This window comes from Lutzomyia longipalpis, chromosome 3 (genome assembly GCF_024334085.1).
Source record: "Lutzomyia longipalpis isolate SR_M1_2022 chromosome 3, ASM2433408v1".
NCBI classification, from domain to species: Eukaryota; Metazoa; Arthropoda; class Insecta; order Diptera; family Psychodidae; genus Lutzomyia; species Lutzomyia longipalpis.
Window position 1 is genome coordinate 18,204,190 of NC_074709.1, and position 12,476 is coordinate 18,216,665.

A 12,476-nucleotide genomic window follows, 5' to 3' on the forward strand; every position below is an offset into this window, starting at 1 on the left:
CGTGGTATGAGAATTCATTCAACGGCACCTTTTGTGTTTGTTCTGAATAATTCAATATCTTTCCCTTCTCACCACTTCGCTCAGGCCCGCGATTCCCTTTCGCCAAATCGAACGCGCACAGACAAATCCATTTTCGCGAAAAAAGGAATTAAACACGAGGGATGGAGAAATACATATAGCCCCGAAGAAATGACTTTGCTTGTAAAATGAAATTACAAAAGTCTGGCAAAACGCGCGAGTAAAATAATAATTTTTCTGTATAAACGCGCACTGTTTGTACAAGGAATTTTGCTTCGCTTTTGCCATCACTTTCAGTCCCATTAAATGAATATTCCCAATTCTTTCATTGTTGTGATATTTTGAATACACACAGACTGGATCCCAGTGCCAAAGAAAACGTATGAATGAGGAATAAAAAATTTCAAGAGGGGTTTGTCATTGAGAAATAAAAAGGACGAGGAAATTATGTAAGAAAAAAAGACATAATGAGAAGAACAAAAATTTGTTATATTATTCCGTTAATAATCAGAATCAGAGTTTATTCAGAAGGGCATGATATTCAATTTTATTAATCTTATGTTTATTTTTTCAAGTTATCGTAAAGTGTTCTTTCTGATAAAAATAAACTAAGAATGCATAAAATATTACAAAAATACATAAAAACTAAAAAAAAAATACAAAATATCAAATAGAAAACTTATCATTCTTTAACTCTTTCAGGTCCATTTGGGTCATATGCTGATCCAAAGGCTCGATTTTAAAAATGTTTCATTTTGTACAGTTATTTTATCAATATTGAGTCCAAATTAATACAAAACTATGTCTTTACAATCCCTCCCTGATCATTTTATGACCATAAAAGACATCCCCAATGTCTCACAGGTCAGGAAGGACGAAAAACCGAAAATGTTTGAATTGGGAGTTTTTGCTAAAAATGTCTTACTTGAGCCCAAAGGAACCCATAAAAATTATTTTTAGTTCAATCAGCTCGCTAGATTGGTTTTCGCAAGAGATATTTTTTGAAGAGTTTGGTTTGGAGTTAAATTTTTACCAAATATTGTTGCCTCAAGGGTTTTTTTTGAACAGAACTTTAGTTTAGTAGATAAAATTATTTGAATTTTCCTATAGAAAATCAATTTTCGGGAAAGCAAACTGCTTCAGAGAAATACAAATTTTTAGCGACTTTTAGGAACTTTTACGAGCAGTTTGCAAAGTGTTTTTGTACATAGTAAATGCGCACACAGCTCATATACTCTCAGGCCCAATCTTTCATTTCTTAAAAATAATTTTTAATTTTCTAAAGAATTTTCCTCACATGCCAAGTATTTTTCTCAATAACAAACCCCTTTGGTAAAAGACGGGTAAAGGAAATTACTGCATAAATTGGAATTCGGTGTGAAAAAATTTGACTGTAGAAATTTTTCACATAATTTTCTTCTCCATCTCTCAAGGGAGCAACTCCCATCGTGGAAGGTCTGTGTGTGCAAAGCTTTGGATTCCCCCCATCTTTGGGCACTGACGCCTTGAGACATCCTCCCTAAAGGGGAGACATACACCGACAAGGGAACCAATCTATTGGCAATGTGAGGGGGTGTGAGAGGATGTTCCATCTAATACGCGACATCTGCAATCAATCCTCGTCCTTCGAGTCCCTTGTGACGTACACGGAATTTCAAAGGCGCCACCCTGGAAGACTTTTTCCTCACCCCATCAATGTGAACTTTCTCATGGGAATGGGGTGTATAAATAAATTCAAAAAAGGGATTCAATGAGAACGGGTTTTGTGCCTTGCCCTTGTCTTTTTCCCTGGGAAATCCTCGAATGAATTGGCGCGTCTTGTACAATAAGACGTGATTTCTGTGGCACGGCAAGAGAGGGTATGTGAGGATTGAGAGCGTGTGAGAATGTAAAGTCGGCCGTTCCCGCGCCAGCATAACTCTATAGGGATCAATCAGAGAACCAGCAGCAGGATGGGAAGCGAGGGTCAGTGCGGAGAAAGAGATCGAGACCCTACCGAGGGAATAAAAGCAACCACATTTCGAGGATTTCACCTCAGTTGCAGTGAAGTTGTTAAACAGTGAAGAAGGTGAAGTGAGAAAAATCCCAACTGCCCCTTGACAGGGGTAGGGGGTAGGAAAAATAGAAGTGAATGCAGTTAAAATGTTCCTCGAACGTGTATATGGTGGCTCTGAGAGGAATTTAGAGGTGAGTCGAATGTGGGATTTCTTACACAAAAAAATATATACATATTTTGGTTTAAAAATTGAAAGGATGAAAGTATTCCTAGTACCTATCTCTTGAAATTCTGGGAAAGAAAAAATCAAGGAAAACATATAAAAATGTGCAGAAAAAACATCTCCTACAAATAAAGTTCTTTTCATTTTGAATGAATAATAAAAGATTTTATTAAATATCTTTGGTAGTCCAATGTAATTATTTTCAGTGTGGAAAATTTCTGCGGAAAATGAAGGAAACTTAAATAAACTTCAAACATATATAGAACTATTAAATTGGACTTGCAAAAAGTAGGTTACATTCAGAGAATTTTCCCGGAATTTTCCAGCAAAGCAATCTGTGAATTATTTTCTTTTTCTGGGAAAATTTTAACAAGATTTCAAGGAAAATATTTCCAAAATTATACTGAAACCAATTATAAATTGTATGTGAAATATTTAATCCAGAGATTGAATATTTTCGTGGAAAAAGGTACATTAAAAATGAACGATATTTTCCAAAAACAATCTATTTTAATTGATCCAATTTATCTTATCAAAAAATTAAACATATTCTAGTTAAATTGTTGACGGTTTCTGTGAATTCTCTCATTCAAATAAATTTTAAAATTGGAAAAACTAATGCAATTGATTTGATCAGGAAGAATTGACCGAAAAAAATTGAAGAAAAACTTTCCACAAATATTCAATTTCTTTTTAATAATTTTACTAATAAGGGAAAATCGACAAAAAAATGTCATGATACCTAATTCAAGTTAATTCAATTTTCATTTAAATAGATAAAATTTATCGAAGCTATCTACTATATAAAAAAGTTTAGAATGAAGCAAGTTTCTTCTATATATCCAGTTCGTAAAGTAAGAAAAACTATTCATTGGGAAAGTCTCGAGAAGTTAATTCTATCTGTAAAATTTTCTTCGGAAATATTTGAAATTTTCCAAGTTTTTCCTTATTCTTCCCATTCATCCCAAACTTCTTGGTGAGACATTATTGTTGACACAGAATCTCAAAAAACTCAATTTTAACTCTTTAACTGTGAAATTTTCCCCCGGAGGAAAAATAGCAATGAATGGCACGGAGAGTTTTTAATTGGAAGAAGGTTTGCAAAAATCATAAAGAGAAATTTTTCTGTTTGGGCAAGAATGAGCAGAGACGGATGAGGGGAAAAAAAACAAACAATCATCAATTTCGAATCAAACTTCCTGCAGCATTCCACCATATGACTTGGAGAAAAATGGACAGAAGCAAAAGAATGGATGAGGAGTGGTGGGCAAAAAACATTTTTGAAGGATGCATTGAGTCGACTTGATGCATTGGAGGAGCTCATGTTCTTTCCAACACAAGACACCATCTGCTCCTTTTACCTTTTGTCACGAACATCAGCTGCACCTGAAATGTTTGCAGGTCCCGCGCTATTTTGCCCTCTTGCAACACTCCATTCGCTCCATTCTTTTTCCTGTGTGCGAAGGAACCCAACAAATGTGAAAGGGAAATTGAGAAAAAATTTCCTTCCATACAAAAATTCTTCTTGCTTGAATAATAATGTATTGAGGGCATAACTGTGATAAATCACTCCTGCTTGTAATGCATTTCAAATAACATATTTCATATTTTTCTCCATAGTATATCCATTTCGTTCCTCGTCATTAGGAATTTATCTAGAATTTATCAAAAAGTAAGAGGTCATGGATTCCGTTGTAGTTCCATTTGAAATATTTGTCACGCAAATCCACCATAATGGCATTTTATTTAGCAACCTTACAGTAACAAATCTCAGCATTAGATCTTCCTGTTGGGGGTGGAGCGCCCAACAACGTTAAGGTTCTTGGTTGAGTTTAATTTATTTCTACAGTTGACATGCAAAAGAAATTTTACTTTTTAAATCACATTAAAATCGATTTAGCAGCTTTTTCAACTCATTCATTTTTTTGTTCACAGAGGGTTGCTGCTGAAATCCGTGAAAGTCAAAATACAAACTCGTTTCCTGAGAAATGTTTTAAAAATAAGTTAAATTGCAGAAAAAAAATGTTTTCTATGATTTTCGGCTTGAGATTTGAACTCATTTCATTCCCAATAAGTGATTGAGTTCTAATCCTCAGGGGTAATTATCATCAGAATATTTTCAGGGTGTTTACTATTCAGCGGTTTAGTTCTGTACCCTTCTTCTTGTCATATTTTTTCCCACAACATATTTAAATAATTCAAACATAAATATACAACACAACACAATATAAATGTAACAAAACATGTCTACATATTTTTGTGATAAAAATTCCACCCCATCAAAAGTTTGGAGGTGCTTTTTCAATTGAAATTGTGTATCAATTCATTCCTATTTGAATTCACATCCAACCCCCATTGAATATGTCTGCATTTGCTTAGTCATATCGCTGCGTAGCGTATGGAAATCACGAACCACAGAGTGATGTAGTTTGCAATAAAGTAAGCGTATATTCTTTTTTATATTTTGCAGGATCTCTGAGACACCGTGTTTGGACTCAATTGCGCCAAATGCTCGCTATTCCCCTTGCGTTGAGGCTGATACTGGGCACGAATAATTCTATTTTAGGCGCGACACAAGACACGTCACTGAATCCCACGTGCTCCGGATAGAGGCCCTCGTTGTGGATGATGGAGGTGTGTGAGGAGACGACACGATAAGCCGCATTGCGGCATCATCGCGGGGTATCAAAATGAATTTGCACATCCACCCCATCGTGATGAATTGGTGTCATTTGTATGGGATACATCACCCACGCAGAGGAGATTGCACGGAAACAAGGAGGACGTTGGATGGGGCAATTATAGCCCCCTTGGAGGAGATAATGACTCCCCAGCGGTACTTGCAAGAGGCTTCTGCAGATACGTGAGCATTTTCCCTAACAAAAAAAATTCCTACTGGATGGAATACCATGAAACATCACGCCAGAGACAGCCTAGAATCTTTCCAATTGTCTCGGAAAAAAGTCATGCTGAAAATTTTTGTGTAAGTCCAAGCCATGGCGTGTACCGGGAGACGAAAGCAACACAAGAGGATTCGATGGAGAAATAACATTTCATAATTGTGTCCGAGGAGCGTGACCTGAATCCCACCCCCAAGACAACTTGGCATAGGGCTCTTCAGACGTGCAGAAAGCTCTCGTGCATTCCAAAAGTTTCACCCGACTTGACATTTTGTATTGTGTGTTCTTTCCTGCATTTTTAGCCATTTTTTCTCTATCGATTTACAATTTTTGTGCTCTCGAGATTATTTTTTTCTCTCCCTTTACATGCTCGAATGTTTTCTTTCTTTCCCACCAATTTATCTTTTTATTGCACAAGAAAATCCTATTAAGTTGAAAAAGCCATTCTACACTCAGACGGAATTCGGTTGGAAGCAGTGGAAACGGTAAAGCTTTCCAAAGAAGCTTTCGTATTGGAGCAACTGTTGAAATGCATTTTTTAATAGGAATGAATTTTTTCTTTTAGAAAATTTATCTGTCAAATCTAACATCTGACATTGTTTTGACGTATTAATAAAAATAAGTTTTTTTTGTTAAAAAAAACTTAAAACGATGCAGCTTATGCTGCATCCCTACTTGAATTAATTTTAAAAAAAATATAATTAAAAATTCTCATATGAAACGTCATTTTAAACTTTTTTTTAACAATCTAAAAAAAATGGATTAGATACTTTATTCTTTTTCTGCACTAATACAAATTATAAAAAGCATATGCTGCGTTGCCATATATTTTTGCTATTTTACAATGGACGATAATTTTTTTCTGAAACCTTTCATAAATTTAATAAAAATGATCAGACACGTTAAAAATTTCAAAATAATGTCATTTGACTTTAAATTCGTTAAAATTTAAATTATAATTGAAATTTCCAAACCTGTTCCGATTTGATTTTGTCTGAGTGTGAAGAGATAAGAGAAGCGGAAGGCAACGAATCTCATTTAATTTTTGTTACACAGTTTCCTTGTTGTTTTGTAGAGAGCTGCCCTATTTTCCCTAAGCTCTCACTTTGTCTATCGATTTGTTGAAGTTTCTTGTTTTTCGCAGTTCATTTGGCGTCTTTACTGTTGAATTATTATCCCCTTGGCACAGTATGAATTTGTTTGTTCAATTCCAAATTAACTCAATGATGAAATCCCTAATTAAGCATGGGGTCTATCATCAATGTTGTATTGTTAAGTTTATTCCTTGAAGTCCCTTTTGAGGGGATTTTCCTCTTGTTTTATTTTTGTCAAGTTTTCCGTTATTAAAAAAAATTGTTTGTTATTTAATTTTAATCTCAATTCAGTTGAAATTGCGTCTTGTTTCTGTTACAAATTCTCCGCCATTTCAACTAGATTGACAAAGAAATTAAGAATCTCTGTTAACGTTTTGTTCTTCCTTCTTTTCATTGTGTTTTATCTTTAAGTTTCTTGTTTGGTTTGTCATTCATTTTTTCCCGCGTTTTTTCTTGCTTTTGTGTTTGCACCTTGATTTGTTTTCTTGTCTGTTTTGCAAAGCAGCGTCCAGGATATTCTCAATTGTTTATGGTTAACCTCCCAAAAGGGGAATACCCTGCACGCTGCTAATTTCGTTATACGCATTGTTGTTGATTCTCCGGGGGAACTTGTTGATGTACACACACCCCAAATGTTAATTACAACCCCTTCAAGCTCTGTTATTCAATCTGTGCCTTTGACCATTCATCTGTTGAAAGCTTCCTCGTTGCTGTTCGTGTTAAGTTTCACCATGCATTGTTGACATTCATTGGAAAAGTTTGCGTTTCTTAGAATCGATTTGTTGCCTCTCCAGCTTCTCTCTCAGCTATCATTTTTTTTAAAACATTTTATTTACTTATTTTTTTCCTTTTTGCGTGTCGTGTCGAGTTTTTCGCGTGTTTTGGATTTTCTTCTTTTAAACTTTCTATATTATGTACTTTTTTTTAATTAGTTTGTAATTAAAACACATAATTGCATCGGTCAGAGCTTTCACCCGGCGTCCCCATTGACAAAGTTACACAAGAATTCCAAAAGAGAAGTTGCAAGAAAACAATTTCAGTTAGGTATTTTATCCAGACAACTTCTCCACCAAATGATGTACATTTTTACTCTAGAAACTTCCTCGCCTCTGTTAAATCCACAAACGACATTCCATGGAAAATAGTCAGCCAGAGAGAAAATAAAGATGTTAATTTTTTGTTGTTGTTGAATATCTCGTGTTATTTAGTATTGTAAGTGTTGATTCGTTTGTAAAGAATTACTTTAATAAGAATTGAAGCAGAAGATACTGCTGAATGGGAAAGAAAGTGTGTGCGAGAAAAACTTTTCTTATCTTATAAATAATTGTATTATAAATTATAATTTTAAGAGATTGTGTGAAAGTGTGAAAAAATAAATGAGAATAATGAAAATATGAGAGTTTTCAATTTAATTCTGAAAGGTTTTCTTTGGTTATTCTCAACTTGCAGAAAACGTGGAAATTATATTGGGAGAAGGAAAGTCTTCATAATAGAGAATTTCAGTGCTATTACAGTACGGCCCTAAGTTTAAAAAAAAAAAGAGTTTCCTCAAAGTTTTAATTTTTTTTGTAATTTTTATGAAAAAAAGAGAAAACAAATCAATTTTAAGATTTTCTTTCTGTAAAATGGCCAATTTTGAGAAGTTAAATCATTTATTTCTCTCAAATACTGAGATCTATAACTTTTAAATAATTTAAAAAATGTACCGAATAAAAGTGGAGGCGCCTGGTAGTCCTAAAGCATTTAGTATTTATTTATTTATTTATTTATTTATTTATTTATTTATTTATACAAGATTCATGCCCATGAATACATAGATTCTTAAAGGACTATATACTTAAACTAATTACAAACATTTACATCAGAACGGAGTTAAGCTGCAATCGACCGAGAGGTTCAGGAATAATCATCATTGTGTTAATAATTTTTTGAATGTGTACATATTTGTGCAATTCTTTGTCTTTTCATTTAACTCATTATAAAGTGTAATTGATCTAAATCTAATCGAACCAGTTCCATACCTGGTCGTTTTTGGAAGGATGTTACATCAAATTTTATTAAAGATCAAGATGGAGACGCCTGGTAGACACAAAAAGTCTCTATTTAACATTACGTAAAATCGTAGATCGAGATGGAGACGTCTGGTTCTCACAAATTGTCCCTATTTCACAGAAAATAACGCCAAAGATCACATATCGTTGGGGATTTGATGAAAATTCCTTTAGCGTATTACAATTCCCATCGATCCATCACGGCGACACTCGTATCGTCCCTTTCCACATATGGAATTTTCCGGCTATTCTTCTGCGTATGTAGTATAGCATAAATGAGCCATATGGGTGGGTGGTGGTGTGGCATAGAAAAAAACGAAAGGCAAAGCCACATGTTTGGCACGATGGTGGAAGGGATTTCGAAAGAAAATTACCTCATTTTCACGTGACTGACGTCAATTGAGCCTTTCGCCACTCTATCAAGCCCCCGATGCTCGTCAATTCACCCTTCGATGTCCCTCAACGTACCATCTATATGGCACTCATGGGCCGCCAGGAAATTGCAATTTCTAACTCCACACTGACGCCTAGCAAATCCTTGAAATTGGATTCTGCGCGCACGACGGCGTCCACGGGGATGTAGAGCAGTGTCGCGACGAGCATTGCAGACTGCAGCGTGGCATTTTTAATTTAGGCCCTATTTCCCCCCAAAACAACTGAGTTTTTCCCATTTTATCTCCATTTTAGTGGAAATTCTGCATCCCCAGTTAGTGTCCTTAGTAGTAGTAGTGTCCTTGTTGTCTATCGACAAAGTTGTATTGAGTGCTTTAGTGCCAAATATTGCGAAATTTTCCAGCTAAACAGAGTAAGTAATACTGTGAGACTTCTTAGCGTTTCCACTCCAACAAATCCCCTCGGCGCAATGTCACTTCATTGCGAGGAGAGATTAATATTAATAAGCCCCCTTTCCGCCACATCCCCACTCTTGTGGTCTGCATAAAATTCATTGAGATGTAGGCAGGAGAAAACCCCCGCACATGGGGGTCCTGCCAAACACGCGTAATGTATAATTCGTCGATGTAATTTGTGCTATATACAACACAAGGCACCCCCCAGAAATTATGATTGGAGCCGAGCCAAAATGTTATAGATTTTCATTAATGCCCTCGATACAGTTGTACATTGGTGGAGAAATTTTGCCCTGGGGGATTGTGGTGGTGACGCCTGGAAATGAAAATAGAGAGAAAAGCCAAAGTACGACTTTGTGCGCCAAAAGGGAAGATATTAATGGGGCATAGAAGGAAACAAAAGGGCATGAACATCTATAAGGGGTGTAAGAAGCGGAGATATAATATTGTTGAAAATCTACATATAGAAACCTTCTAGTGGTTTCGCAAGTTAAGCTTTGTTTGTTGAATTTCGGTTTCAAAGTGTGTAACCTACATTAATGAATGACATTTTCCTCGATCTCATTTTATCCTATTTAAATCTCTGACTAAAATGATAAGTTTTAAAGTTTTATTTTATTTTATTTTATTGTAGTAGATTTTTTTTCATTTTTGGGAGGGAGCTGGGAAAAAACGTTACTAAAGGTTTTCTTTTAAATCTAAAAATATCATATTTCCCAAACAGATACAGCGAATTTAATGGCTCATTTTAAACCTCCGTATACTGAGGGGTAGGTGACCGACCCGAAAGCTATTTTCCGATTAATTGCGCCTTAGTTCTTAGAGATGTAGAACCAAGCTTTTGGAAATAAGTTCCTTGGTTATTTGAGAAGATTGTGTAAAAGTTTGAGGTCAATCCGACCACCAGAAAAAAAGTTATTAACAAAAATGTAAGAAGAGGGAATTCAAAAATTGGTGTAACGGTCAAATTTATTCCTTTTTCTCTTCGCTTTGTCACTCTTTGTCTCTTTCTAGAGTTTAATTAATGAATTTTTGACGGAATTTTTGTAGAATTTTCTTTAGGAGTAATTTTCTCCTTCTGGGGCGTCAATAGTGGATGCCCGGAAGGAGAAAATTACTCCTAAAGAAAACTCTTTCTAGACGTTTCTAACCCCAAAAAATTCATTGCAAAAATCATCAAAAAATCCATTTAAAATTTATTTTTGTGTTCTAAAATGGGCAAAAGACTTCTTAGGGAGTACCAAGGAGTCAAAGGTCATTTGACCGAAATTTTTTTTTTGTGAAAAATTCTATGGGGTCGGTGAGCTACCCCAGTAGTAATGCACGTAACTGTTTTGGTCACAGTATACGGAGGGTTAAGTGACTTTTTTACTCTGCTTTATTCTACTTGTGGTAAAAATAACCCAATTTGGTTAGCAAGCTCGCAGTCTATCGCAATTGACATCATATTTAGTTTTGCTAACTTTAGAATTCAGTTCGCGGATAGAGCCATGAAATTCCAAGGTTTCTGAATTAGTGTGAAATCCAGGTGATTTCGGGTGAAACATTCGGTTAGGGCAGATGAAGCTAGCCGTACGCGCAGTAGGTTAGCCTACCGTACTTTACCGTTTTGAGTAGCTTCGTTCTAGAACACTCTAAACCTCTATTACCTAATACTTACTTACATATTAAAAAATATCGTTATTTATTATTATAAGGATTAAATTCTCTATAAGGATCCTCGACTGCTCGACTGTAATCAAGCTATTAGAACAATGCATGTATATAATCATATCTATGAGCTGTTGTAAATTCATAAAAAAGTGTGATGATTATTATAAGTCTCAAACGCCCCTAAAATTCCAAACGCTTCCTTCTCCTTCCCAAAGCATAAACACTGATTATGTCTGAGAAGTTTTATATTTTTGGTAAAAAAAATCCAATTTGGTTAGCCATTATGGGATATTTTCGCTCCACTCGTGAATTTTATTTCTCAATCCAAGTCAATAGAGTGACACTTTTACAACCCCCAATTCAGGGGGTGGTGGTGGGTGAGAAGAATAAAATCATGTAGATACTGCGGCTGGGGAAAAGTTATAAACTATAGCAGAAGTTGTATCTTTTCATGAACACGAACCTGGGTGCTTTCCACCACCCTCGCACTGGGGACTTTCATGATGTCGAAGGTGAGCGGGTGTTAAAATTTAATGGTGGCGCAAAAGGCTTCAACAAAGTGGTTCCATGTTTAATTTCTGACCATCTCATGTTCTTGCAGCTGAAATTGCCCAAAGTCTTCCATAAACATTTCATTAGCAACTTACCCAGTCTCCCAAAATGGTTAGTCAAGTGGTGGCATCCACAATTTACCAAAAAGCCCCTAAGTGAGGTTTGCTCTTGGGTTTTTTTTCCATTGGTAGGAGGGTTTGTGTCGTTTGTGTCCTTTTGAGTGGGGGTGGAAATTGTGTAAGTGTCCTATGTGAGGTGTTTCATGGTGCTTAAGGGGTTTCGCTCCAATATACAAGAAGAGATTTTTCTTGAGTAAAATAAATGGAGACAAATAGAGCCATTGCAGTATCCTTAAATTCAATTTAGCGCACAGGACGAAATTTCTCATGGCCAAAAAGGGGGTGAAAAAGTTGTGAAAAATAAATTGCATGCAATTCATAGAAATGTCGTAGCGTTTTTTCTCTCTCTTCTTTTTGGGTACAATACTGGCTATTTCTCCTGAATCCCAGCCAACACAGGATATTCGGTTAAATGAGAAAAGGGAGCAAAGTTAGAAAATTTCGTTATATATCTTGGAAAATCAAATTTCATTCCGGATGGACGTACATTGCAATCGAATAAAAATTGTCTTGAAGTTTTGGGAATTTTATGTTTTGCAATCTTCAAGCTTTTTCTTGTATTATGTATCTAAAAAGCCCTCCTTGGTATCCAAACAATGCTTCCGCTTTTGACTAAACAACCACACGACTCTTTGATCTTTTGCACTTGAGGGCTTTTCCGCTCATCCCACAATCACCCTTCCCCCCGCATTTGCGACATCTCCTCCGCCCAAAGGATAAATCCAAGCACATTTTATGACTTTAAAGACAAACTCACCCCAGCAGCGTGACAAGTGTCTGGCTGTTTCTGCATTTAATTGCCTCAAGAGAAAGTCCGAGAATGGATATGTTTGATGTTGAAATTTTGTGTGTCAGTTTCCTCGTTTTATTCTTCATTCCCCCTGATTCAGGATGATTTTTGGGAATACACCCCATACACAGTATACAGCGGGGGGTTGTATTTTGTGAATTCTGTGGCAAACCTCTCTTATTTCACGTGCAGAAGCTGTCTCGGGCACAGCATGTATGTGATTTACCAAAAG

At 35.8% G+C, this 12,476-nt stretch overlaps 3 protein-coding genes across 3 annotated transcripts in view; 1 reads left to right on the forward strand and 2 right to left on the reverse strand.

Annotated features, from left to right (window-relative positions):
- LOC129792365 (transient receptor potential cation channel subfamily A member 1) overlaps positions 1-12,476 on the reverse strand; it is a 1,125,827-nt gene that overhangs the window by 342,770 nt on the left and 770,581 nt on the right. The window lies entirely within an intron of this gene.
- Positions 1-12,476, reverse strand: part of LOC129792430 (PIH1 domain-containing protein 2) — a 927,269-nt gene that overhangs the window by 342,770 nt on the left and 572,023 nt on the right. The gene's annotated exons all lie outside the window — the stretch shown is intronic.
- The window catches only part of LOC129792352 (sorbin and SH3 domain-containing protein 1), a 102,888-nt gene continuing 99,286 nt past the window's right edge, over positions 8,875-12,476 (forward strand). The window contains exon 1 of the mRNA XM_055831274.1: positions 8,875-9,087. The gene's annotated coding sequence lies outside the window, so the exon portion shown is untranslated. The remainder of the gene's footprint in view (positions 9,088-12,476) is intronic.